Genomic DNA, 27,292 nt, shown 5'->3' on the forward strand with positions numbered 1-27,292 from the left:
GGACGCTTAACCGACTAAGCCACCCAGGCGCCCCTCTTGTAAGTTTTAAAAGCTTGTTATGCACTCTGCACCTGTGAGTACTGCTATATTAACGAGGCTCAGACACTGTCCAAGGCCTGGCCTTTCAGTGAGTGCTTTTTAATGGTTTCCTTTGTCTCTGTTGTTTTGACTTTGGTTGTTTTATTTCCCCACTTGTAGTAATATTTGGGACTCTCCACCATGTGTACTTTGGTTTGTCTCTTTTTTTTTTTTTAACACTGCTCCCAAGGAGAAGTGTGTGTTCACACAGTTTTTAATATTCCGCTATTTTTCCTTTTGATTTTTTTTTCAGTGTGTGTGCATGCACATGTGGATATATTTATTTTTTTAATAGTTTATTGTCAAGTTGGTTTCCATATGACACCCAGTGCTCATCCCAACAAGTACCCTCCTCCATGTCCATCACCCCCCTTCCCCTCTCCCCACCCCCATCAGCCCTCAGTTTGTTCTCAGTATTCAGGAGTCTCCCACGGATTGCCTCCCTCCCTCTCCCTAACTTTTTTTACCCCTTCTCCTCTCCCATGGTCCTCTGTTAAGTTTCTCCTGATCCAGTTATAAGTGAAAACATATGGTATCTGTCTTTCTTTGCCTGACTTATTTTGCTCAACATAACACCCTCGAGTTCCATCCACATTGCTACAAATGGCCAGATTTCATTCTTTCTCATTGCCATGTAGTATTCCATTGTATAGATTAACATAACACCCTCGAGTTCCATCCACATTGCTACAAATGGCCAGATTTCATTCTTCCTCATTGCCATGTAGTATTCCATTGTATAGATTAACCACATCTTCTTTTTTTAAAATGTTTTATTTATTTCTGACAGAGAGAGAGAGAGAGAGAGCAGGGGAGGGTCAGAGAGAGAGGCACAGAACCCCAAACAGGCTGCAGGCTCTGAGCTGACTGTCAGCACAGAGCCCGATGCAGGGCTCGAATCCACAAACAGTGAGATCATGACCTGAGCCGAAGTTGGACGCTTAACCGACTGAGCCACCCATGTGACCCAAACTGCATCTTCTTGATCCAGTTGTCAGTTGATGGACATTTAGGCTCTTTCCATGATTTGACGATTGGTGAAAGTGCTGCTATGAACATTGGGGCACTCACCCAGCTGCGTTTCAAGCTTTTATGCCATGTGCAGTAATGATACCTCCCAAAATGTAATCCCACAAGCTGGGGCACTTCCTAGCATGGGTCTGAGTAGGGAACCCAGCAGGGGACCTGTTCCTTCTGATGCCAACTGCCTCCCTTGCATACCATCTATCCCAGAGGGAATTTCTGGGACCAGAGTACCCAGCCTAAAGAAAGCTCCACTGTTAGAGATGGGATCTCTCTATGAAAGCCCTATGAAGTTGTCTTCTTAGTAGAGTCCGTCTCTTTTCCTCCCTGACTCTTGTGGTTCAGAGTCCTTTGGCTTCAGCCCTTCTTTGTTTGAGAGGCAGGCAAGACATACAGAACTCCGTACTTCTCTGACATCTTGCCACCTATCCAAAACTTCATTTATTCTTACACATTTCTAGCTCTGTGGCATTTAACATGTTAATCTTCTGTGCCTCAGTTTCCTCATCTGTAAAATGAGAATTATGACACTATTTAATTCATAGGTTTAATGTGAGTGTTGTATGAGGTAATCCATACATGCATTTAGTACAGTGTCTGGCTCATAGTACTCATTCAGTAAATGTTGGATATTATATATTTTAAATTGTATGAAAAAAATGTAACTAGGTCCTAAAACTATAATTTCATAGGTACCATTGCTTAAAATGAGCCTACATAAAGAAAATTAATTGATTTAAAGAAAAAAACTTAAGTGAACTAGAGCATAGATTGTAATGGGACATGGCAAAATTTGGAAACATGGTAGATTACTCAAGCTTGAAAAACTATAGTCCATCCCAAAGATCCTTATCTCTTGACAGTAGTAAACTATAAAGCTTTAAAAGTAGATTTCCCCTATTCCTTATTAATGTTTCAATCACCTTAGTGGTAAGTATTTAACAGAGCTTCATTTTCCTCCATCCTTTGATATAGGAGCTACTTTACCAGAAAATGCATTTAAATTGAGAACAAAGATAGAAACCCATGAGTATAACTGCCTCCATACAACCCTTCACTTTCACTGCGCATACACACACACACACACACACACACACACACAGCAAGAAAGGGAGAGTGAGAGATAAAGAGAGATGTCTACACTGAGAGGGAGAAGCATTTTGTTTCCTTGATGTTTCATATGTTCAATATTGAGGCTTTTAAAAATATTCTCACACTCCAGAGTGGATTAGTATAAAAAAGTAGGATAGGGCCAAGGCTTCTGGTAAAAATGGTAAGAATGAGGTAAGAAATGGGGGGTAGAGAAAGATGAGTGACATACAGAGAGGAGAAGTGAAGGATTAAAAAAAGAAAAACTTTCCTTTGTTACTTTTAACTACGTGTTCCTGGAGAGTTTTAAGTGTGTCTGAATAGTTGGGGCCTGTTCCACAATTATGATGTGAAGGGTCTGCCCCCATTGTTAGGTGAGGTGCTGCTATCCTGCCCAGAACACTCTTGGCTACTGGATGTCATCTTATGAAGGTGCCTAAAATTTGTGCCTGGTACCTTTATACTAGTGCAATGCTTCTAAACTGAGTAATTTATGAGTCACAGTTGTAACTTTTGCCATATATGCCTACCATATAAACTAAAAATAATTAACATTTCCTTTAACTTAATTTAAAATCAGCTCACTTTTTAAAAATTTAGATTTGTATTAAGCCATAAGACTCTGAAAACTTGGCCTTAATCAATTGGTTATATTTTTTCTAATACATATTAAAAATAAATGTGTATCATTCACAAATCGTGTACAATCATCTGGTGTACTATCAGTAGTGTGGGTGCCATCCTTAGGAGATACTGTTCTAGTGTAATATATACATGGGGATCAAAGGAAGCCTGACATAGTGGTATGCTAACTAATCACAGGGAGTTCTGATTATCTAGAAGAAACTGGTATGAGAAAAAGGAACTTAAAGAAAATGTACATAAAATAAGGGACATTTCATGATAATGGTAGAAAAATAAAAGGTTTTATTGGGATTTTACATCAAAAGTGAAATGAACAATTATGGAAAGCAATTTACTTTACATTTAACTTAGTTCAGATTCAAATTCAACTATTTTCCACTTCTTAAAACAAAGAATAATGTTTTGCTTTTGGGGCTGTAATTTTCTGACAAACTAATGCGATAGTATTATCATAATATCCTTCACTTCACTTTTGACTTTCATTAGACGGTCATTTTTGGAAAAATGTTTGAAAGCTGCGTCATTTTTTTCCCATGGAACTCTCTTAGGCTTTCATTATGCAAATAATTCTCTTTTGAAATGTTAATGCTATCATCATCCTTGTCCAGTTTCTCCTCTTCAATTGTTAACTGATCTAACTTTGCCAGATCATCATTTGCTAATGACTTTGTGAGTTATTTGAGTAATTCGCCATCTTTTACCTACTTCATATTTCTATATCTTATGCAAAGTTTTCAATTTCACGTTGAAATTTGCTCGGTGCATTTTTGGAAATTTACAGTAAATAAATACCATTGCTGCAAAGTCCAGGGGTAGACACTAACTCTAGTCAAGGAGAATGTTTAAATGGTGTCTAATTTTACTATGGTTAGTTCATTTATGAACTTTTTGTGTGTGTTATGGCAACTTTAGTCCCTATTGTGTAGATCTGATAATGGATACTTGGTTAACAAGAAGATCTCTGTATGTCCCATTAATTTCCATCTTTATTTAATTAGGACTTTTTTTTACTGTAGGCAATAGTTGGTGATTTCAGTGCCCCAGTGGTATAAATGACATTTTTCAACCAGTGAAAGTCAATATTGTAGGTTTTAGGGAGGGGGCAAGATGGCGGAGAAGTAAGGAGCTCCGTACTTGCACTCGCGCCCATACATCACACAGAAAAGATCTGAAGCCATTGGAAACCTTACAAAACCTGAGAGATTGGGAGAAAAAAGACGCAGAATCCACTGAGAGAGCCTTCTAACGTGAGTGCGAACCGGGGAAGATAAAATCGGGCCGGGATCGGAGACTCCAGGGTGGGAGGCGATCCCCCTCTACCCTCTACGGGGAGTGAGAGGGGAAAAGGAGAGAGTCCGAAACAGAAAAACCTCTGCACGGGGGAGAAAAACCTCCGTTGGAAAGACCGTACTTGCCAAATACCTGCACACCAGGTCCCCTCGCGCCAGCTGGTCCTGGAGGGGGCTGATCACACAAACTGCTTCTTTGTGCTGCTCCTGGAGGCTAGACTTCAGAGTGGTGGCGCGCCTGCCGCCATTGTAGCTCCCGGGCGGCTGGGGCCCCTGGAAGAGCCGCGCAGACACCGGGCGTCCGCGCCCCTGGCTGGCTGGGACTCGAGAGGGAAGGCAAGGAACTAAAAACTGGGAAATTAGCCTGTGAGTTCGTGTTTCGGGTGACGAGCCATAGAGGGACCCGGTTTTCCCCACTCCAGCGGACTCCGGCTTAGAACACCCTGCGGGCAAGCCCCCGCCCATGCGCGCCAGCCCGACCCAGAGAAGGAAGCAGCGATTCTGACTCCGCTCCCAGAGCTCGGCAGGGAGCCTGGAATTGCCCGAGGGGGTTGCCTGGGAAGCTGTGTCTAAGGCAACTTCAGCGGGGCGCGCGGACGGGGATTTGGAGATTGGAACTGCCCTGGGTTGAAGAGTGCAACCAACTTCGGCTGCGCCCCTGGTACGGGGAGTTTACACCCCCAAAAGAGTGAGGAGCAGCGCTTGCTTCGAGAAGGGACTGGAGCACCGTCACTCTCCTCCCCACAACCGCCGAGGCAGAGCTCCCGCCTGAGGCATTGGATCACGCCACGCCCATCCCTGCCTGAGAGGTGCTCTCCTCCCTTTTTTTTTTTTTTTTCCCTTTTTTTTTTTCTTTTTTTCTTTCTTTTTTTTTTTCTTTTTTACTCTTTCTTTTTTTCGTCTTTTTCTCTTTTCTCTCTTTTTTCCCCAGAACACTGACCTGATTAACTCTGGTCGCCAGCTTGCTTAAACGTTCACGAGTCCATTGTGTAAATGTAAATTCTACACCTACTGACATTTTCAGCTATTTCTCTCAGGAGTAATTAGACTATATAGTTTCTCTGGATAATTCCAGCACCCTTCTCTCACCTATCCAACCATATTCTACCCTTTACCTCTTTGAAAAAAGCTTCTTATCCCTTCTGCCTGTTCATTCTATTTCCAATTGTGTCTCATCCCGCCCTGCTTTCTCTCTGTTTCTCTATGCTCCTCAACCAGCACTGCATACACACGGCTATTTAACTGTAGCTGGGAAATCTGGTTATATCCTTTAAACCGTTCTTTGTCCATCGGTTTTCTTCTTTTTTCCTTTTCCTTTCCCCTTTTTGACCCTTTTATGTATTTTATACTCCCTATTATTCGCCCTCCCTCCTCCATCTTTTCTCTTAACTTTTTCGTTTTCCCTCCCGCTTTGCATGTTAGTTGAATTAGCCTGTGCGTTTGTGTGCTCCTGCTCCCTGTGTGTTTGTCTGTCTGTTTTCTTTTCCAGGGCTACCTCAAGAAACAAGCTAGAGTGCACAAGGTGGAGAGTCCCAAATATCACTACGAATAGGAAAATAAAATAACCAAGGTCCCAACAAGAGAGACCAGGGGATACCATTCAAAAAACACTCTCTGAAAGGGTAGGCCCTGGAAAGTCAAAGAGCCTTCTTGGATATAGCAGTGCTCATAGAAACAGAGAGAATAATAGGTCTTTAAAACCAACAAGAGCCGGAAAGCTAACTAAAATGACGAAACGAAAGACCTCTCCTCCAAAGAAACTCCAAGAAGAAATGACAGCTAATGAACTGCTCAAAACAGATATCAGCAGCATCACTGAACAAGATTTTAGAATAATAATGGTAAAATTAATAGCTGGGCTTGAAAAAAACATAGGGGACATCAAAGAAACTATGGCTACAGACAGAATGGAAAATAAAAATAGGCATGAAGAATTAAAAAATGCGATAAATGAGATCCATAATAAATTAGAGGCCTCCAATGCACGGATTGAAGAGGCAGAAAGGAGAATAAGTGATTTAGAAGACACCATTATAGAAAAACAAGAAGCTGACAAAAAAAGAGACAAACTGATCCAGGAACAGGAAAGAAGAATTCGAGAGCTCAGCGATACGGTCAAACGCAACAATATCCGTATCATAGGAATCCCAGAAGAGGAAGAGAGAGGGAAAGGTGCTGAAGGAGTCCTGGAACAAATTATAGCAGAGAACTTCCCCGACCTGGGGAAGGAAGTAAATGTGGAAGTACAAGAGGCTCAGAGGACTCCCCTCAGACGTAACCTGAATCGATCTTCTGCACGACATATCATAGTGAAAATGGCCAAATACAAGGACAAAGAGAGAATTTTGAAAGCAGCTAGGGAGAAAAGGGCCCTAACATACAAAGGGAAACCTATCAGAGTGGTGACAGACCTATCTACTGAAACTTGGCAGGCTAGAAAGGAATGGCAGGAAATCTTCAATGTGATGAACAGTAAAAATATGCAGCCAAGAATCCTCTATCCAGCAAGCCTGTCATTCAAAATAGAAGGAGAGATAAAAACCTTTCCAAATAAACAGAAATTGAAAGAATTTGTCACCACGAAGCCAGCCCTACAAGAAATCCTGAGGGGGATGCTCTGAAGGAAAGGTTGCAAGGAACAAAGATACCAGAGACACCACCACAAACATGAACCCTACAAAAGATACAAAGACTCTAAACCCACATATTTCAATAATAACACTGAATGTAAATGGGCTGAATGCTCCAATCAAAAGACATAGGGTAGCAGAATGGATTAAAAAACAAAATCCATCAATATGCTGTCTACAAGAAACTCATTTTAGACGGGAAGATACCTTCAGATTAAAAGTAAGGGGATGGAGAAATATATATCATGCTACAGGAAATCAAAAGAAAGCCGGAGTAGCGATACTTATATCAGACAAACTGGACTTTAAATTAAAGACAATCACAAGAGATGAAGAAGGGCACTACATAATAATTACAGGGTCCATCCATCAGGAAGAACTAACAATCATAAATGTCTACGCACCGAATATGGGAGCACCTAAATATCTAAAACAATTAATCACAAACAGAAACAAGCTTATAGATAAGAATGTGCTAATAGCAGGGGACTTTAATACTCCGCTTACAGCAATGGATAGGTCAACCAGACAGAAAATCACTAAAGAAATAATGGACTTGAAAGACACATTGGACCAGATGGATCTGACGGATATATTTAGAACTTTACATCCTGAGGCCAGGGAATTTACTTTCTTCTCAAGTGCGCATGGCACATTCTCCAAGATAGATCACATACTGGGACATAAAGCAGCCCTCAATAAATATAAAAGAATAGAGATCATACCATGCACACTGTCAGATCACAATGCTTTGAAACTTGAAATCAATTACAGGAAGAAGTCTGGAAAACCGCCAAAAACATGGAGGTTAAAGAACACCCTTCTAAAGAATGAATGGGCCAATCAGGCAATTAGAGAGGAAATTAAAAAATATATGGAAACAAATGAAAATGAAAACACAACAATTCAAAATCTATGGGATGCGGCCAAGGCAGTCCTAAGAGGAAAGTACATTGCTCTCCAGGCCTATTTCAAGAGATTAGAAAAAGCACAAGTCCAAAATCTAACAGCTCACCTAAAGGAGCTAGAGGCAGAGCAACAAGAACGCCCTAAACCCAGTAGAAGAAGAGAAATAGTAAAAATTAGAGCAGAAATAAACAACATAGAGACCAAAGAAACAATTGAACAGATCAATGAAACCAAGAGTTGGTTTTTTGAAAAAGTAAACAAAATTGACAAACCTCTAGCCAGGCTTATCAAAAAGAAAAGAGAGAGCACCCAAATAGACAAAATTATGAATGAAAATGGACTTATTACAACCAACCCCTCAGAAATACAAGCAATTATCAGGGAATACTATGAAAAATTATATGCCAACAAATTGGACAACTTAGAAGAAATGGACAAATTCCTAAACACACACTCACTACCAAAATTCACACGGGAAGAAATAGAAAACCTGAACAGACCCATAACGAGTGAAGAAATCGAATCAGTGATCAAAAATCTCCCAACAAATAAGAGCCCTGGACCTGATGGTTTCCCTGGGGAATTCTACCAGACATTTAAAACAGAATTAATCCCAATTCTTCTCAAGCTATTCCAAAAAATAGAAGTCGAAGGAAAACTCCCGGACTCATTTTATGAAGCCAGCATCACTCTGATTCCCAAGCCAGACAGAGATCCAGCAAAAAAAGAGAACTATAGGCCAATATCCTTGATGAATACGGATGCAAAAATTCTCAACAAGATCCTTGCAAATCGAATCCAGCAGCATATCAAAAGAATCATCCACCAAGATCAAGTGGGATTCATTCCTGGGTTACAGGGCTGGTTCAACATTCGCAAATCAATCAATGTGATCCATCATATCAATAAAAGAAAAGATAAAAACCATATGATCCTGTCAATAGATGCAGAAAAAGCATTTGACAAAATACAGCATCCCTTCTTAATAAAGACTCTCGAGAAAGTTGGGATAGAAGGAACCTACTTAAACATCATCAAAGCCATCTATGAGAAGCCTTCAGCTAACATCATCCTCAACGGGGAAAAACTGAGAGCTTTCCCCCTGAGATCAGGAACACGACAGGGATGTCCACTCTCACCACTGTTGTTTAACATAGTGCTGGAAGTCCTAGCATCAGCCATCAGACAACAAAAGGAAATCAAAGGCATCAGAATTGGCAAAGAGGAAGTCAAACTTTCACTCTTCGCAGATGACATGATACTCTACATAGAAAACCCGACAGACTCCACCAGAAGCCTACTAGAACTGATCCAAGAATTCAGCCAAGTTGCAGGGTACAAAATCAACGTACAGAAATCGGTTGCATTTTTATACACCAATAATGAAGCAACAGAAAGAGAAATCAAGAAACTGATCCCATTCACAATTGCACAAAAAACCATAAAATACCTCGGAATAAACCTAACCAAGGATACAAGAGATCTGTATGATGAAAACTATAGAAAACTTATGAAGGAAATTGAAGAAGACACAAAGAAATGGAAAAACATTCCATGCTCATGGATAGGAAGAATAAATATAGTTAAGATGTCATTACTACCTAAAGCACTCTACACATTCAATGCAATTCCAATCAAAATTGCACCAGCATACTTCTCAAAACTAGAACAAACTATCCAAAAATTTGTATGGAACCACAAAAGACCCCGAATAGCCAAAGTAATACTGAAAAATAAAACCAAAACGGGAGGTATCACCATCCCAGACTTCAGCCTCTACTACAAAGCTGTCATCCTCAAGACAGTATGGTATTGGCACAAAAACAGACACATAGACCAATGGAACAGAATTGAGAACTCAGAAGTGGACCCAAAAGTATACAGCCAACTGATCTTTGACAAAGCAGGAAAGAATATCCAATGGAAAAAAGACAGCCTTTTTAACAGATGGTGTTGGGAGAACTGGACAGCAACATGCAGAAGAATGAAACTAGATCATTTTCTCACACCATGCACAAAAATCAACTCAAAATGGATAAAGGACCTGAACGTGAGACAGGAAACTATCAACACCCTAGAGGAGAAAGCAGGAAACAACCTCCTTGACCTCCACCGCAGCAACTTCTTACTTGACACATCCCCAAAAGCAAGGGAATCAAGAGCAAAAATAAACTGTTGGGACCTCATCAAGATTAAAAGCTTCTGCACAGCCAAGGAAACAACCCAGAAAATTAATAGGCAACCAACGGAATGGGAAAAGATAGTTGCAAATGACATATCAGATAAAGGGTTAATATCCAGAATCTATAAGGAACTCACCAAACTACACGCCCGAAAAACAAACAACCCAGTGAAGAAATGGGCAGAAGACATGAACAGACACTTCTCCAAAGAGGACATCCAGATGGCCAACAGACACATGAAACGATGCTCAGCATCCCTCCTCATCAGGGAAATACAAATCAAAACCACACTGAGATACCACCTCACGCCAGTCAGAGTGGCTAAAATGAGCAAATCAGAGAACTCTAGATGCTGGCGAGGATGTGGAGAAACGGGCACCCTCCTACACTGTTGGTGGGAATGTAAACTGGTACAGCCCCTCTGGAAAACAGTGTGGAGGTTCCTCAGGAAACTAACAATAGAACTCCCTTATGACCCAGCAATAGCACTGCTAGGAATTTACCCAAGGGATACAGAAATGCTGAGGCATAGGAGCACATGTACCCCAATGTTCATAGCAGCACTCTCCACAATAGCTAAAACATGGAAAGAGCCTAAGTGTCCATCAACAGATGAATGGATCAAGAAGATGTGGTTTATCTATACCATGGAATACTACATGGCAATGAGAAACAATGAAATCTGGCCATGTGTAGCAACATGGATGGACCTTGAGGGTGTTATGCTGAGCGAAATAAGTCAGGCAGAGAAGGACAAATATCATATGTTTGCACGTATAGGAGGATTAGGAGGAACTTGACGGAGGAACAAGGGGGAGAAGAAGGGCGGAAATGGTGGGGGAAAGGGAGAGAGGCAAACCATGAGAGACTCTTGAATGCTGACAAAAACTGAGGACTGATGGATGTGGGGGGGAGGGGGGGATGGGCATGGAGGAGGGCACTTTGGGGATGAGCACTGAGTGTTATGTAGAAACTAATTTGACAATAAACTATTTGTAAAAAAAAAAAAAAGAAAGTCAATATTGTAGGTTTTAATAATCTACAAGAAAGAAAACTTGTGATATCAGTGAACAAGATTGACCAAAAGCTTTACCTTGATCTGAACCAGACCATGCACAACTCAGAACCATTGAAAACTGGGTTTGCATTGATTGATTAATAAGGAAAAGACACTCAGAAAAACACTGTAAGGAAGTTACATCCAGCTGTACAATGTGTCAACAACTGTGAAGGATTTGAGACTTTAAATGCATGTCATTTTCATGGATGTTAGCAGAAGATATGGAAAGTCCTGGGTCAGAGACAAAGGACATCACTACTCATTGCACAGCAAGCAACAGGAGCTTCATGTTCATATCACATCTGTTTTGCCATGCCTACCCCTCCTTTCTCACAGAGTGATGTAGAGGGGGCTGCATGGAAGCTGTGTACACAGTGAGTTTGCATCACAGCTGAGAAATCCTGAATTTAAGGAACTCGATGATAATGGGCTGTACATTAATCTATTCCACTTTTGCTTTAAGATGGAAACATTATTGTTATTATACTAGAAGTTTTAGTCACCTTCTCTTCACCCTATTTGTGAGTGAGGAAGTCTTTTTTTAATAGCTTATTGTTAAGCTGGTTTCCATATAACACCCAGTGTTATAGTGTTATGTTATAGTGTTTGCGTCTCTATTTTATTTATCTTATCTTAACAAACACACTCAGAGTTCAATTTTAGCTGCAGACTAACCACTGGACCTTTCTAGAGGATATTTGCATGAAGCAATAATAAAGTCATCATCTAAATAGTCAGTACTAGTTTTTCAGTACAATGAATTCTCCAGTTTGTTTAGTTCTCCCTCCTTAGAGTGCTCCCTAAACAGGGAATCTTCCTTGGCAGTATTCAGCTCTGTATTCACATACACTGTAGCTCCATGGGTAACTGGGTTATGACCAAATCTTAACTTTGAATGCTACATTTGAAACATTCCAAATATTTTAAGTAATGAATTATGCAAAGATCTTTTCTTTTCCTCTCACACCTACAAAATGTTTAAAAGATAAGAAATTAACTTGTGGGATGAGCAGTGGGTGTTATATGGAAAACGACTTGACAAACTATTTAGAAAAAAGAAATTAGTTTATCTTCCATTAAAGTATCTTTAAAATGTTTCCAAAGGTGTCAAAACAACAGCAATCTTGAAATTCATTGAAAGTTCCACATTAAGGCCTCTCTTTATTTAAAGAGCAACAATTTTGATATCAACATGATTTTGATAGTATCCATTTTCTAATATTAGATTTCAAAATCAACAAGTGAAACTACATTTCAATATGATCCCAGTTCTTTTAATTTGGGTTTATGAATAAATCTTGATGTAAAGAAATATGGTAAAATGCCAACAATGATTATTTTGAGGTAGTAGAATTACAACGATTTTTATTATTTTATGTTTTTCTGAATTTTTCAAGTATCATACAATAAGTAGATAGGCATTCATTTTAAAATCCAAAACACGGTATCAATAAAGCGCACGGACTAGGACCTGGAAACGAGGCAGGGTGTGGGGCATAGAACACAGCCCAACTTGGCTATGCCCACAACACAGGGAGATCGGATCCAAAGGAGTGATTGGCAATGCTTGGTTCGAGAAGGGACTAGGGCAACACCATATTTCTCCCCACAACCACCAGGGCGGGGCCTCAGAGAGTGGACAGCTGGACACAATGAAGGCTAAGACCCTCCCACACTAAACCATGCCGATCCCAGCTAGAGAGCTGCTTTTTTTACTTTTTTCAACTGAAATACTACTTTATTTTTTATTTATTTATTTTTATTTTGCAAATAGTTTATTGTCAAGTTGGTTTCCATATAACACCCAGTGCCCATCCACACAAGTGCCCTCCTCCATGCCCATCTCCCACCACCCACCCATCTGTCCTCAGTTTGTTCTCAGCATTCGAGAGTCTCTCATGGTTTGCCTCTCTCCCTTTCCCCCACCATTCCCTCCCTTCTTCTCCCCCATGGTCCTCCGTTAAGTCCCTCCCAATCCTCCTATACGTGCAAACATATGATATTTATCCTTCTCTGCCTGACTTATTTCGCTCAGCATAACACCCTCAAGGTCCATCCATGTTGCTACACATGGCCAGATTTCATTCTTTCTCATTGCCATGTAGTATTCCATGGCATAGATAAACCATATCTTCTTGATCCATTCGTCCGTTGATGGACACTTAGGCTCTTTCCATGTTTTGGCTATTGTTGAGAGTGCTGCTATGAACACTGGGGTACATGTGCTCCTATGCATCAGCACTCCTATATCCCTTGGGTAAATTCCTAGCAGTGCTATTGCTGGGTCCTAGGGGAGTTCTAGTGTTAACTTTCTGAGGAACCTCCACACTGTTTTCCAGAGGGGCTGCACCAGTTTACATTCCCACCAACAGGGTAGGAGGGTGCCCGTTTCTCCACATCCTCGCCAGCATTTAGAGTCTTCTGNGTTTATCTATACAACGGAATACTCCATGGCAATGAGAAAGAATGAAATCTAGCCATGTGTACTAACGTGGATGGAACTTGAGGGTGTTATGCTGAGCGAAATAAGTCAGGCAGAGAAGCACAGCTACCATCTGTTTGCACGTATAGGAGGATTAGGAGGGACTTAACGGAAGACCATGGGGGAGAAGAAGGGAGGGAATGGTGGGGGAATGGGAGAGAGGCAAACCATGAGAGACTCTTGAATGCTGAGAACAAACTGAGGACTCATCGGTGTTGGGGGGGAGGGGGGATGGGTATGGAGGAGGGCACTTGTGGGGATGAGCACTGGGTGTTATATGGGAACCAACTTGACAATAAAGTATTTGTGAAAATAAATAAATAAACACATGAAAAGATGTTCAATATCATTAGTCAAAAATAAATGGAAATCAAAACCACAAGGTGATGTAGTGCCTGGATGGCACAGTCTGCTGAGTGTCTATCTCTTGATTTCGGCTCAGATCATGATCTCATGGTTGTGAGGTTGAGCCCCACATTGGGCTCTGTGCTGACAGCACAGAGTCTGCTTGGGATTCTCTCTCTTCCTCTCTCTCTCTGTCTCTCCCCTGCTTGTGCATTCTCTCTCTCTTTCTCTCTCAAAATAAATAAACATTTAAAAAACACAAAGTGATACCACTCATACATAGTAGAATGGCTATAATAAAGATAGATAAAAATAGGTATTGGTGAGGATGTGAAGAAATTGAAACACTAGTACATTGCTGGTATGTATGTTAAAAGGTGCAGACTCTATGGGAAATAATTTGACAGTTTTTTGCAACATTAAACATAGTTTAACCCTAGGCTTTAGCATATACTCAAGAGAGAAGAAAACATATGTTCCCACAAAATCTTGCATATGACAGTGTTGTTCAGAATAGCTAAGAAATGGAAAGAAGTCAAATGTTCATCAATTGATGAATAGATAAACAAAATGTGGTATATCAAGCAATGGAATATTATTCAGTCATAAAAGAAATAAATTACTGATGACAAAAGTGCTCCAAAATTAGTTTATGGCGGTAGTTTTCACAACTCTGAAAATATACCAAAACCCATGGAATTGTACTTTAAAAGGGTGAATGTTATGGTGTGTAAATTGCATCTTATTAAAGCTGTTAATGATAGTATCATACATGTTTTCTATAAATGAATTTATTCAATTATCAGTCTATTGTTAATATAGTACATGCTAATAAGTATATTTCTACAACATTTAAAAAAAATCTTTATTTCCTATTAATTGCAGAAGTAATGCATGCTCATTGGAAAAAATATCAAATAATACAAATGTCAAACACAGAAAATCAAATATTTCACATAATCTTATTATTTCTTCAGAATTCTATTAATAGTTAATACAACAATATACTTAAAGGCTGGTTAGTATTCTGTTGTACGACTGTACCATAATTTACATAATAATGTACATAATTTAATTCCATGTTACATTTATTTAGCAATGAATTGGAAGGAATCTCTAATAAATCCCTTTGCTATGAGCATCTTTGTACATACATGGTGGTGCAATTGCACAATTTTCTTATTAGAATAAATTCCTACCAGTATATTGCTGGTTAAAGTGTATGTGTGTTTTTAAGGTTTTAGAATTATATACTGCTAAATTTCACCCCAAAATTATACTAATTTGTACCTTAATCTGCAATGTTTGTGAAATATCTGTTCTCTCATATCTTTTTCCACCCTTGGGTATTCATTTTTTTCTTAAAACATTTTTGTTAGTTTGGTAGGTAAAAATGATGTGTTGTTTAATTTGAAATTACTTTTGATCACTAGTTAAGTTGCATATGTTTTCATGAAACTTTGGCTCTTTGTATTCTTTTATAAATTGTCTGTTTAATCCTTTGCTCATTGAAAGAAATGAAAGCATTACATTTTCTTTAAGATTATATTCCACAGCCAATAAGAATGCTCTGTGAAGAATTTTAGTGCTTTTTTAAAATGTTAAATAAAAAACAAGATAGAGTATTTTATTTATTTTGTCAGCTCAATTATATAAAATATATTATGCATTGGTAAATACTTAAAAATGAAATCATCTTTAGATATTAGGTTTAGATACTTTTTATTTTCTTTAAACCTTGTATTTTCCCTATTTTCTACGATAAGCATGTATTACTTTGATAATTTGGGAAATGTTTTTTCCCAAAGCACAAAGCTTGTTTGTGGCAGAACCAGGACCAGACTCTTCATTCCCTTCTGCCCTCTGCCTTGTGTATCTAGAAAGGTGTGGTCAGAGGTAGAAGAACCAAGGGAAGCCAAGGATTGCTAAGAGTTCCAAGGAGAGTATTGAAGGAGGATAATGTTATTCTTAGGAGATGCACGTTAAAAAATCTAGGGTTCATGTGTAAAGATATCTGCAACTTAAAAAATATGCTGAAGTATTAGAGTGTCATGGTGTCTGGAGAGAAATAGAGAAGGGAGAAAGAGATAGAGGAGGGAAGAAAGAGGGAGAAGGAAGGATGGAAGAAATGTGGTGAAATGTTAACCTGTGAAGCTAAGTTAAGGCTATATAGCTGATCATTGTAGTATTCTTTCAACTTTATACATTTTGAAATTTTTCAAAATAAAGAACTTGAGGAAATTGTAAGAAAAAAAAAGAGGTAATCGCCTTGTAAGTGTTTTGGAGAAATACATTAAGATGACCCCTAAGAAGAGGCATTTGAATCCAGGGACCAGGAGACCACAGTAGATCTTAAAGAAATGATGATTTCAGAAGGGTTGGGTGGCGAGGAGAACAAAGTCATATTGCAAAAGTTTGGCAAATGGAATAAAGAGTGAGGCAGTATAGTCAATGGTTGGGAGTGCAATTCTGAGAATTTGAGCAATGAAGAAAAGAGAGATGTAAAAATAGCTTGAGAAGCAATAGAACTTTGGAAATATTCTAACATCATTATTAATTTTCACCTTGTATGGATACCTATTAATATATGGCCTTCAATCTCCTTTCCACATATATGCCTTTCCTGATGTATAAAATGATGAATTAGGGAACCAATAAAAAGTACAAGAATAATATGCACAATGCTACCATCTAGAGTATCCACTTAAAATTACACCCAGTGTATGTTATTAATTCAGGTGACTTGCTCAAGAGACTAGTTGAGGGCCTCTGGGTTCATGCATGTGTTTGTGTGTTTGTTGCTTTGTGTAAATCATGTAGGAGGGTGAGAAATATTCTCACTGCAGTCCAATGTTTGGGGACTGATAGTTTGATCCTCGAGTGAAACATTTAAACTTTCTGTGAAGTCCTAAAATTTGATTTCAAACTAGGAGAGACATTTTGGCAATGATTTACCTCAATAGTGCTTTGGAAATGAAATGCAAACATACAGAAGGAGAAGAGGAGGTCAAAGACAACCATAAGTACAAGAATTAAGGAGGATATTGTGTTTAGCTGGGAGAAAGATGAAATAATGCTTCAAGTTTCCTTTCCTTTCCTTTCCTTTCCTTCCTTCCTTCCTTCCTTCCTTCCTTCCTTCCTTCCTTCCTTCCTTCCTTCCTTCCTTCCTTCCTTCCTTCCTTCTTTCTTTCTTTCTTTCTTTCTTTCTTTCTTTCTTTCTTTCTTTCTTTCGCTTCAGAAAGCTTCATCAATCTTTTCAGCTAGTCTGAAGTCAAGTGTTAGTGGATAATGGTCAAGGTGCACTTATGGGAATGTACTCTTGGGGTTAACAGAGTAATTTAGGGTGTGCAGGCACTGGCTCTTGATGGGTGTGTAGGATTTCAACAAAGATGTGGGTGAACAGCAAAAGTTCCAGGCAGAGGGAACACTGACAACAAATACACAAAAGCACAGGGCACATTTAGAGAACAGGGATCAGTCCTGGTATAGCTAGAGTACGAAATACTTTAGGGGAAAGATTGGGAGAGAAGGTGAGAAAGAAGGTGTATTTGCACTTATATTTCCTCCAACCAGAGGATTCACTCTTGAGAATATTGGGGTGGGGGGACCTTGTCTTTTGTTCTTCTGTGAGTGCCTGATACTTGGCTAGGTACACAGTATGGATGCATTTATATCTCCTAAGAGTTTGGCTATCAGAACTACAAACAATGGTGGATGCTGAGATTTAGCTTCTAGAAACATGATTCTGGTGCTTGAAATCAGGCAAATCAAGCTCTCAGCCAAGAACCAGAGCTTTAATATGAATCACCTGAGGATCTTAACGTGCAGATTCTGATTCCATTAGGCTGGCTGGGGTGGGGCCTGTGAGCTTGCATTTCTAATAACCTCCTTAATGATGTCTATGTTGCTAGTCTGGGGACCAAACATTGAGTAGAAAGGATTTGAAGACCCCCTCCCCCCTCAATTCATTGACATTTGCAGACTCTGGATTCCTAAATGACTGGGCACAGCTAAGATTCCTCACTTAGTATAGCTGATAGAAAAGCTCAATTTTTTTGGTGTGTTTTTTATGTTTATTTTTGAGACAGAGAGAGACAGAGCATGAGCAGGGAGAGAAGGAGACACAGAATCTGAAACAGGGTCCAGGCTCTGAGCTGTCAGCACACAGCCCAATGCAGGGCTTGAACCCACGAGCTGTGAGATCATGACCTGAGCCTAAGTCGGACACTTAACCAACTGAGCCACCCAGGTGCCCCTGAAAAGCTCAAATTTAAAGTACCTTGTGGGGTGTCTGGGTGGCTGAGTTGGTTAAGCTTCTGACTTTAGCTCAGGTCATGATCTCACAGTTTGTGGGACAGAGCAGAACCAGGATCTTGCTTTGGATTCTGTGTCTCCCTCTCTGTCTGCCCCTTCCCGACTTGCACTCTGTCTTCGTCTCTCTCTCTCTCTCTCTCTCTCTCTCTAAAAAATAAATTTAAAAAATTAAAAAAAAAAGTAACTACCTTGTAAAGATATCCTGCCACTAGAATTGTTGAGGTGCATTTATACTGAAGGAACCTAATCCGTACCATTTATTTTTATTTTATTTTATTTTTTACTGATTTATTTTTGAGACAGAGAGAGAGCATGAGTGGGGTAGGGGCAGAGAGAGAGAGGGAGACACAGAATCTGAAGCAGGCTCTGAGATGTCAGCACACAGCCCGACATGGGACTCGAACCCATGAACTGTGAGACCATGATCTGAGCCAAAGTTGTACATTTAACCAACTGAGCCACTCAGGTGCCCCTCATCTATGCCATTTAAAAATCTTTTGGATGAGTAAGGTTCTTTCTGGTTTGACTCAGAATGTAATGTAATCTAATAACTGATGAATGGATAAAGATGTGGTGTACACATACAATGGAATACTACTCAGTGATCAAAAAGAATGAAATCTTTGCCATTTGCAACAACATGGATGGAACTAGAGTGTATTATGCTAAGTGAAGCAAATCAGTCAGAGAAAGACAGATATCATATGATTTCACTCATGTGCAATTTGAGAAACTTAACAGATGGACAGGGGAAGGGAAGGAAAAATAAGATAAAAACAGAGAGGGAGGCAAACCTTAACAGACTCTTAAATACAGAGAGCAAACTGAAGGTTGATGGGGGTGAGTTAAATGGATGATGGGCATTAAGGAGGGCACTTTTTGGGATGAGTACTGGGTGTTGTATGTAAGAGTTGAGCCACTGGGTTCTACTCCTGAAGCCAAGACTACATTGCATGTTAACTAACTTGAGAATAAACAAACAAACAAATAAATAAATAAATAAATAAAGTGTAAGCCTTTACTCTCCAAATAGATATTTATTGATTGAACATGCCTTCTGTCTAAATTCCATGCCTGTTTCCTCCTTAATAATTACAAGCCTAGATTTCTCGGGCTAACAACTCACACAAGGGACAAACTCTAGTCACTGCTATTCTGAAAATGATTATTGTTATATAAATAAACATGACTATAACAACATAAGTTGAGCCTTTTCTGAGTTCTTATTATTTTTATTTTATTTTATTTTCCTCATCCTTTGAGCAGGCTAAGCTGTGCAAGTTTAATATTGATTCCTACAGAGTCCTCTTTCCCATCTTGCAAGATGGTGGGTGAAAAAGTTGAGACATCGGATACTAAGGAGAAGAAACCTGAACCCAAGAAGGCTGATGCTGGTGGCAAGGTTAATAAGAGTAACCTCAAAGCTAAAATGTCAAAGAAGGGAAAATCCCGCTGTAACAGAAGCCCTGTCCTAGTCAGAGGAATTGGCAGATACTCCCCATCACCTATGTATTCCAGAAAGGCCATGTACAAGAGAAAAGTGTTCAGCACCTAAATCCAGGTTTGAAAGGAAGAAAATGTCACAAAATGGTGGTACCAAAGTGGTTAAACTTTGCAAAATGTCTAGGTATTATCCTACTGAAGATGTGCCTCAAAAGCTGTTGAGCCATGGCAAAAAATCTTTCAGTCAGCATGTAAGAAAACTGCGAGCTAGCCTCATTCCTGGGACCATTTTGATCATCCTCACTCGGCACCACAGAGACAAGAGGGTGGTTTTCCCAAGCAACTGAGCAGTGGCTTGCCAATTGTGACTGTCTCTCTGGCCCTCAACTGAGTTCCTCTGCATAGAACACACCAGAAATGTGTCATAGCCACCTCTGCCAAAATTGCTATCATTAGTGTGAAAATCTCAAAACATCTCACTGTTGCTCACTTCAGGATAAAGAAGCTGTGGGAACACAGACACCAGGAAGGCGAGATCTTCAACACAGAGAAAGACAAATTAGGGCACCTGGGTGGCTCAGTCAGTTAAGTGTCCGACTTCAGCTCAGGTCATGATCTCACTGTTTGTGGGTTCGAGCTCTACATCGGGCTCTGTGCTGACAGCTCAGAGCCTGGAGCCTGCTTCAGATTCTCCCTCTCTCTCTGCTCCTCCCCCACTCACTCTCTGTCTCTCAAAAAATAAATAAACATTAAAAAAAGAGAAATAGATAATAGAGCAGCACAAGGTTGATCAGAAAGCTGTGAACTTGAAAATTCTGCCAAAAATCAAAGCTGTTCCTCAACTTCAGGGCTACCTCTGCTCTGTGCTTTCTCTTACAAATGAAGTTTATCCTCACAAATTGGTGTTCTAAATTTCTTACAAAGAACCTAACTGAAAAACTGATTCATAAGAAAATTGATTCCTATCATTGTGAGTGTCAGAACTGGTAGTAGTGGTCTCCATGATGAAAATGAAAGTGATGGTAAATTGTTGCATATATTAATTGACTTCCAGTTAATTACACAATACCTGGCCACACTTCAGTTGTTCTGAGAAAGGCCTGAGTACATGATTATTAGTCTTATTGAGAAAGATGCCAGTCTTTAGGGTAAGATCACAGTCCCCCCCCCACCTCCCCCCTGCTGCAAACATATATATGAGAAACGTAGGCTTAACAATGACATATGCACACAATCTGGAATCTAGAAGCAAATAGACCCACCACCTGAACCCTTGCCTTTTCTCTTCTCTCAGTGTTTAGGACACCACCCATTTGCTGAGATTTTCAGTATGACTTTACGATGTCCTCATCCACCTAACTTTAACCACTGGGAATAGCAAGATCTGTTCAGCAATCTTTGACCACCCGGAGGTCCACTTTCATGTGTAGTTGAAGTAAGAGGTTTTCTATATACATATATGTAGATGTAAATAAAAAATAAGAAGAAATGAGAGAATTTTGCTTTCAAGGGCTAGAGCAATTGTCATACTTTCTTTTCTACCTAAAGTGTTTAGACTGCCCTAATCACTAGCACGGCAACCTAAAAATGCAAAAGTTTTCTATGAGAAGGGACTGAGCTCTTCACAAGAAGCTTCCTCCAGAGTCCTAGTGTGCTTTCTCTATAAGTTCAAGCCTAGAGGAATTCAAAACAAGGGCCTTCGTATTCCTGGCTATTTTTTAAAATACAATTCCAGTTGATTTGAGTGACGTTCCAAGTGAATGTTAACCCTTCTTCCTTCCTCTGTCTTCCTTCCTTTTTTAAAAATTATGAAAGGGCTTCTATGTTGAAAAAGAATCAAATATTAAAGAAGTGAAGTTTCATCATCCCCCCTTTTTTTGATTGCCACAATAAGTTTGGTTAATATCCATCACCTCGCATATACATTTTTTCTTAGCAATTTTCAAATATACAGTACAGTATTAACTATAGTCACCATGCTGTACAGCGACATTCCCAAAACTTATTTAATTTGCAACTGGAAGTTTATGCCTTTTGACCCCATTCATCTATTTTGCCCACCCGTAGCCTCCACCTCTGGCAACCATCAATCTGTTCTCTGTTTAATTGCACTCTTTAGAAATAACAATTGCTAACAGATTGGTATAAATTCAGAATTTTAATATGCATTTATAAACATATACAATTAGATATATAAATTATTTTGGTTTATAAAAATTGGATGATATTGTACATACTTTTGTATGTTGTCTAATTTATCAATATATCATGAATACTTTCACACATAAATACATACAGATTTCCCTCATTGTATGATTCTGTAGTCTCCCATTGTCAGTCTATTTAACCATTCCCCCATTAACATAAATTTCATTTATTTCAGTTTTTTTCTATATGAATTATGCTACAACAAATATGTTGTATGACACAAGCTTATTTTTGGTAACATAAATTATTAGAAATGGAAATCCTGGGTCAAAATGTCTACATATTTAAATGTTAGTAGATTGCCACATTTCCTTTTATAAAGGCTGTACCATTTTAAACTCTCATTACCAATATATAAAAAGTCCTGTTTCCTAGAACTCTTACCAGTACCGGGCGTTTCAATCCTTTAATTTTTTTGCCAGTTTGAAAATTCTTTTGCCAGTTCAGCGTTGTTTTAATGTGTATTTCATTCACAGTTGGTGAGCCAAAGCATCTCTCCATATGTTTGATGGCCATTTATGTTCTTTCTCGTTCAGGAACTATTTCCACCAGAAATTGCAAAGGGAAAACAAGCCAGCTTTTGTGACAGAGCTCTGGTAATGAGAAAGGTGTGTCACCTATACTTACTCAGAAAAAGTAAAAGATAGATGTTTCTTTTTATTGGAAGTACAAATATGCCTTTTTAAATTATAAAGGCTAAAAAGAAAGAAAATGTGTCACTCTGAAAGATACACAGATAGGCTTCATAATGTATTTCAGACACTAAAGCAAATTGAATAGAGGAAAACAGAAAAATGGATTGCTGAGGAAGCTGGCAATGTCCATTATTTGAAAAACATTCAATAACTGTTTTTGAGCACTTACAATATGCTAATCACTGGGCATCTGGTGGTGAGCAAAGATCCTAGCTCTGAAGTAAGATTGGCTGGTTTGAATTTTGACTCCATCTCTTACACTGTGATCTTGTGTGAGTTGCTTAATGCCCTTGTGCTGCAGTTACTTCATCTGTAGAATGGGTATAATAATAGTCTGTACTGCATAGGGATGTTGACAGGATTAAATGAGATTAATGCAAGTAAAGTTCTATGCACAGAGTAAGCACCTAACAAGAGTTACATTAACAGTTCTTGACAAATGGACTTTTGATTCCTACACAAAATCAACTCTGGAGAGAGAAGCCAGAGGCAAACACAGATTCCAGGAAAAATGACAACCACAACAGCAATACCACTGTGAGAAGTTCCTGGAGAAACTGAAAACTGCCACGAACTGATGTGTGTAGAGGATAGATTGTTGTAGCTTGGTCCAAGGATCATCAGAGGCATTGGTGATGGGATAGGGCAGAACAAAACTTCTAGAACTCTGTTCCTTATGCTCCTGTGTGTAGCCTTAGTATAATTTCTGCTTACCTCATTCACTGCAAAAATCAGCTGCAATAGGCCAAACTGCCTGTGTTAGCAGACTCATGAGTAGATGGGCAATGCAAAAGTCTTACTGGAGTGGCTTGATGGGCATAAGGATGGACTAACCAGTTGCCCTTTGACATTCATTCCTCCACCTCTCCCCCTCCAAACTCTTAGATCTGATGGTTTGAAACTCAAGGCAACTGACCAGAAGAATTACCTCATAAGGTGCCACGATATAGGAGTAACAGTAGTTCTGTGGTATCTGGGACTCTTCACTAGGACTAGACTAGGGCCTGGCCCTTGACCCTTGACATGCTTTTGATATACATTTATTATATCAGTAGCTGATATTTATTAGATGCAGTAGCTGATACCCACAGAAAAAAGAATAAGCATACTTAGACCTCTGAGAAGGATGAATGACTATTATAGAAAAGCACAACAAATTGAAAATATATACCATTCAATACAGAATTACTGGAACAGATGGGCTAATAATTTAAAATATACAAGGCAAATATATTTAAACATTTAAGATAATAAATTAGTAATATGAAATAAAATATGATAATTTTAAAGGATCAAATAGAAAATACTAGCCATAAAATATATATTTATGTACATATTTACCATTTCTGACACTCTTCATTCTTTTGTATAGACCTCAGTTTCCATTTCATAATATTTTACTACAGCCTGAAAACATTCCCTTGTCATTTCTTTTTAAATATATTTTTATTTTGGAATAGATTTAGATTTATAAAAAATTGCAAAGATGATACAGAGAGTTTACATGTACCTTGCATTCTTTTCCCCTACTGTTATCGTACTTTTTAAAATTTCCTTAGTTAACCTAATGTCTTTTTTCATTTCCAGAAACACATCCAAGATACCACATTACATTTAGTTATCATATCTCTTTAGGCTCCTCTTGGCTGTGATGGTTACTCAGACTTTCTTTGTTCTTTTTTTTTTTTAATGTTTTATTTATTTCTAGAAGAGAGAGAGAGAGAGACAGCATGAGCAGGGGAGGGTCAGAGAGAGAGGGAGTCACAGACTGTGAAACAGGCTCCAGGCTCTGAGCTGGCAGTCAGCACAGAGCCCGACGCGGGGCTTGAACCCAAGCGAAAGTCGGACGCTTAACCGACTAAGCCACCCAGGAGCCCCTGACTTTCTTTGTTCTTGATGACCTTGACAGTTTTGATGAATACTGCTCAGTATTTTGTAGATTGTCCCCCATTTGGATTATAGGATGTTTTACTCATAATTAGGTTTGGTTGTGTGCTCTTGGGAGGAAGACACAAAAGTGTACTCACTTTTGTGTACTCATCACATCCTATCATGTGTACATGGAATCAGCATGATTTATCATTGATGATATTAACCTTGATATCTGTCTGAACCAGTGTTTGTTAGGTTTCTCCACTATGAAGTTATTCTTTCTCCTCTTTTTCCATACTGTTATCTTTGGAAGGGAGTTATTTTGTGCAACTCACATTTGAGGAGTGGGATTTATGCTCTACCTCCTTGAATGGAGACTAATGTACCTAACTTATTTAGAATTATTATATATGGGAGGTTTATTATGGGTATATTATCCTCTATTTATTTTTTACTAAATCTTTTATTTATACCAATATGGGCTTATGGATATTTATTTTATAATTTGGGTTATAATATAATATTAGTTTATTTTCTTTTTCACACAATCCCCACTTTGGCCACTAGGAGCTCTTTCAGTTGATTGCTTTCTCTTTGAAGCAATCATTTTTTTAACACTACCTTACTTCTGGTATTACAAGAAGCTCCAGGCTTATCTTGTCTACTCCCATCTCCAGCCTTAGAGCCTGCTTTTTGTACAAAGAGCTCTGGTTCCTTTTATTGAAGAATGATATTAGAAACCAAGATCTAGGCACTGGGTATAACATTTCTTTTGGTTCAGGTTTCCTGGTGACAAATTCTCTCAGCATTTGTTTGCCTGAAAAAGCATTTCTTTGGTTTTTAGTTTTGAAGTTTTTCCCCCGTTGGATATAGAATTCTTCTTCAGCTTATTTTTTTTCTGACGAGAAGTCAGTATTCATTCTTATCTTTATTCCCTTATATATAAGGTATCCTTTCTCTTCCTGTCTGCATTTAGGATTTTTTTAATGTACCAGTTTTCAGCATATTGATTATGGTGTGCCTATACATGTTTTTCTTTTTTTTTTTTATACTGCTCAGGCTTGTGGAATTTTTTCGATCTGTGAATTTACAGTTATTATCAAATTGGAAAACTTTCAGCTATTATTTCTTCAAATATTTTCTCTGAACCTTCCATTCTGGGACTTCAATTGCTTATAGGTTAGACTACTTAATATTGACCCACATGTCACTGAGACTGTGCTCATCTTTTTTCACATTTTTTCCTTCTATTTAAAATTTTTTAATGTTTATTTATTTTTGAGAAGGAAAGATTGGAGACAGAGTGCAAGCAGGGGAGGGGCAGAGAAGGAGGGAGACACAGAATCCAAAGCTGGCTCCAGGCTCTGAACTGTCAGCACAGAACACAACATGGGGCTTGAACACATGGACCATGAGATCATCATCTGAGCCTAAGTCAGACGCTTAACCGACTGAGCTATTGAGCTACCCAGGGGCCCCTCATTTTTTCTCCTTCTTAAGTTTCAATTTGGATAGTTTCCACAGCTATGTCCTCAAATTTACTCATTTTCTAGAGTGTCTAATTTGCTATCAATCCTACAGAGTGAAATTTCCATTTCAAATATTATATAGCCTCTTTCTTATACTTTCCATTTCTTTCCTATTTATGTCAATATTTTCCTTTAACCTGAGACCCTTCCTTTAACCTTAACCTTAATATTTTATTAGGTATTCTAAATTTTTGTCTGCTAATTCCATCCTCTCTGTCATTCTGTGTCTTTTTAAAAATTTTTATTAATGTTTATTTATTTTTGAGAGAGAAAGAGAGAGACAGAGTATGAGTAGGGAAGGGATAGAGAGAGAGGGAGACAAGCATCTGAAGCAGGCTCCAGGCTCTAAGCTGTCAGCACAGAGTCGGATGCGGGGCTTGAACTCACAGACCATGAGATCATGACCTGAGCCAAAGTCGGATGTTTAACTGACTGAGGCACACAGGTGCCCATGTTTTTTGTGTCTTTTTATGTTGTCTGATATTTCTTCTGGTTATAGGTCATACTTTCCTGCTTCTTCACTTGTGTAGTAGTCTTTTTAATTGGTTGCTAGATATTGTGAATGTTTTATTGTTGAGAGCCTAGATTTTACTTTTATGTTAAAGAATGTTGAATTTTGTCTTGGGAGGCAGTTAAGTCAGTTCTAGATCAGCTTCAAACTTTCAAGGCTTGTTTATAAGTTTTGTTATGGTAAGCCTAGGATAGATTTTACCGAAGGGCTAGGTTAGCACTACTACTAATATGTGATCATCCTGGGGTCTCTACTTAAATATATGGATTCTCAACATTTCTCTGGTCTGGCTGGAAATCAAACATTTCCTAGTACTGTATGAGCTCTAGGAATTGTTCAGCTTACAGCTTCCTAGCAGTTGTTCTTTGCCCATTCTCATTGGAATTTTGCTTTATGTGTGCCGAGCTAAGTATGTATCAAAAATTCAAGGGAGCTGCTAAACCAATTTCTATAATTCTTTCTTTGCATAGCTCTCTCCTCTCCACTACTCTGCTCCACTAATTATAGTTGCCTCAGCCTTCCTGAATTCTGATCTCTGACTCTTCAAATCAGCAAGATAACCGTGTTGTGCTTGGACTTTCCATCCCTATGCTGTTGTCCAGAAACTGCCTCTAGGCAACAAGCTGAGACAATAGTAGAGATTACCTCACTTGTTTTCCTTCTTTCAAAAATTGCACTCTTGAATGCCGAGAACAAACTGAGGGCTGATGGGGGTGGGGGGGAGGGGAAGGGGGTGATGGGCGTAGAGGAGGGCACTTGTGGGGATGAGCACTGGGTGTTATATGGAAACCAACTTGACAATAAACTATTTTTAAAAAATTGCAGTCTTACACTGCCTGTTGTCTATTCTCTGAAAACAACTGTCTCCTATATTTTGTTCAGGTTTCTAGTTATTTATGGTAGGATGACAAGTCCAGTGCCAGTTTCTCTGTCATGAATGTAAGTGGAAATTCTGTTCATAAAAAATAATAATTGAAATTAAAAAAT

At 38.9% G+C, this 27,292-nt stretch overlaps 1 pseudogene; it reads left to right on the top strand.

Annotated features, from left to right (window-relative positions):
• Positions 1–19,371: 19,371 nt before the first annotated feature.
• On the top strand, positions 19,372–20,438 carry LOC120227441 (annotated as a pseudogene).
• The last annotated feature ends 6,854 nt before the right edge of the window (positions 20,439–27,292 follow it).

Source organism: Hyaena hyaena, unplaced genomic scaffold (assembly GCF_003009895.1).
Source record: "Hyaena hyaena isolate Hyena2069 unplaced genomic scaffold, ASM300989v1 scaffold_2337, whole genome shotgun sequence".
NCBI classification, from domain to species: domain Eukaryota; kingdom Metazoa; phylum Chordata; class Mammalia; order Carnivora; family Hyaenidae; genus Hyaena; species Hyaena hyaena.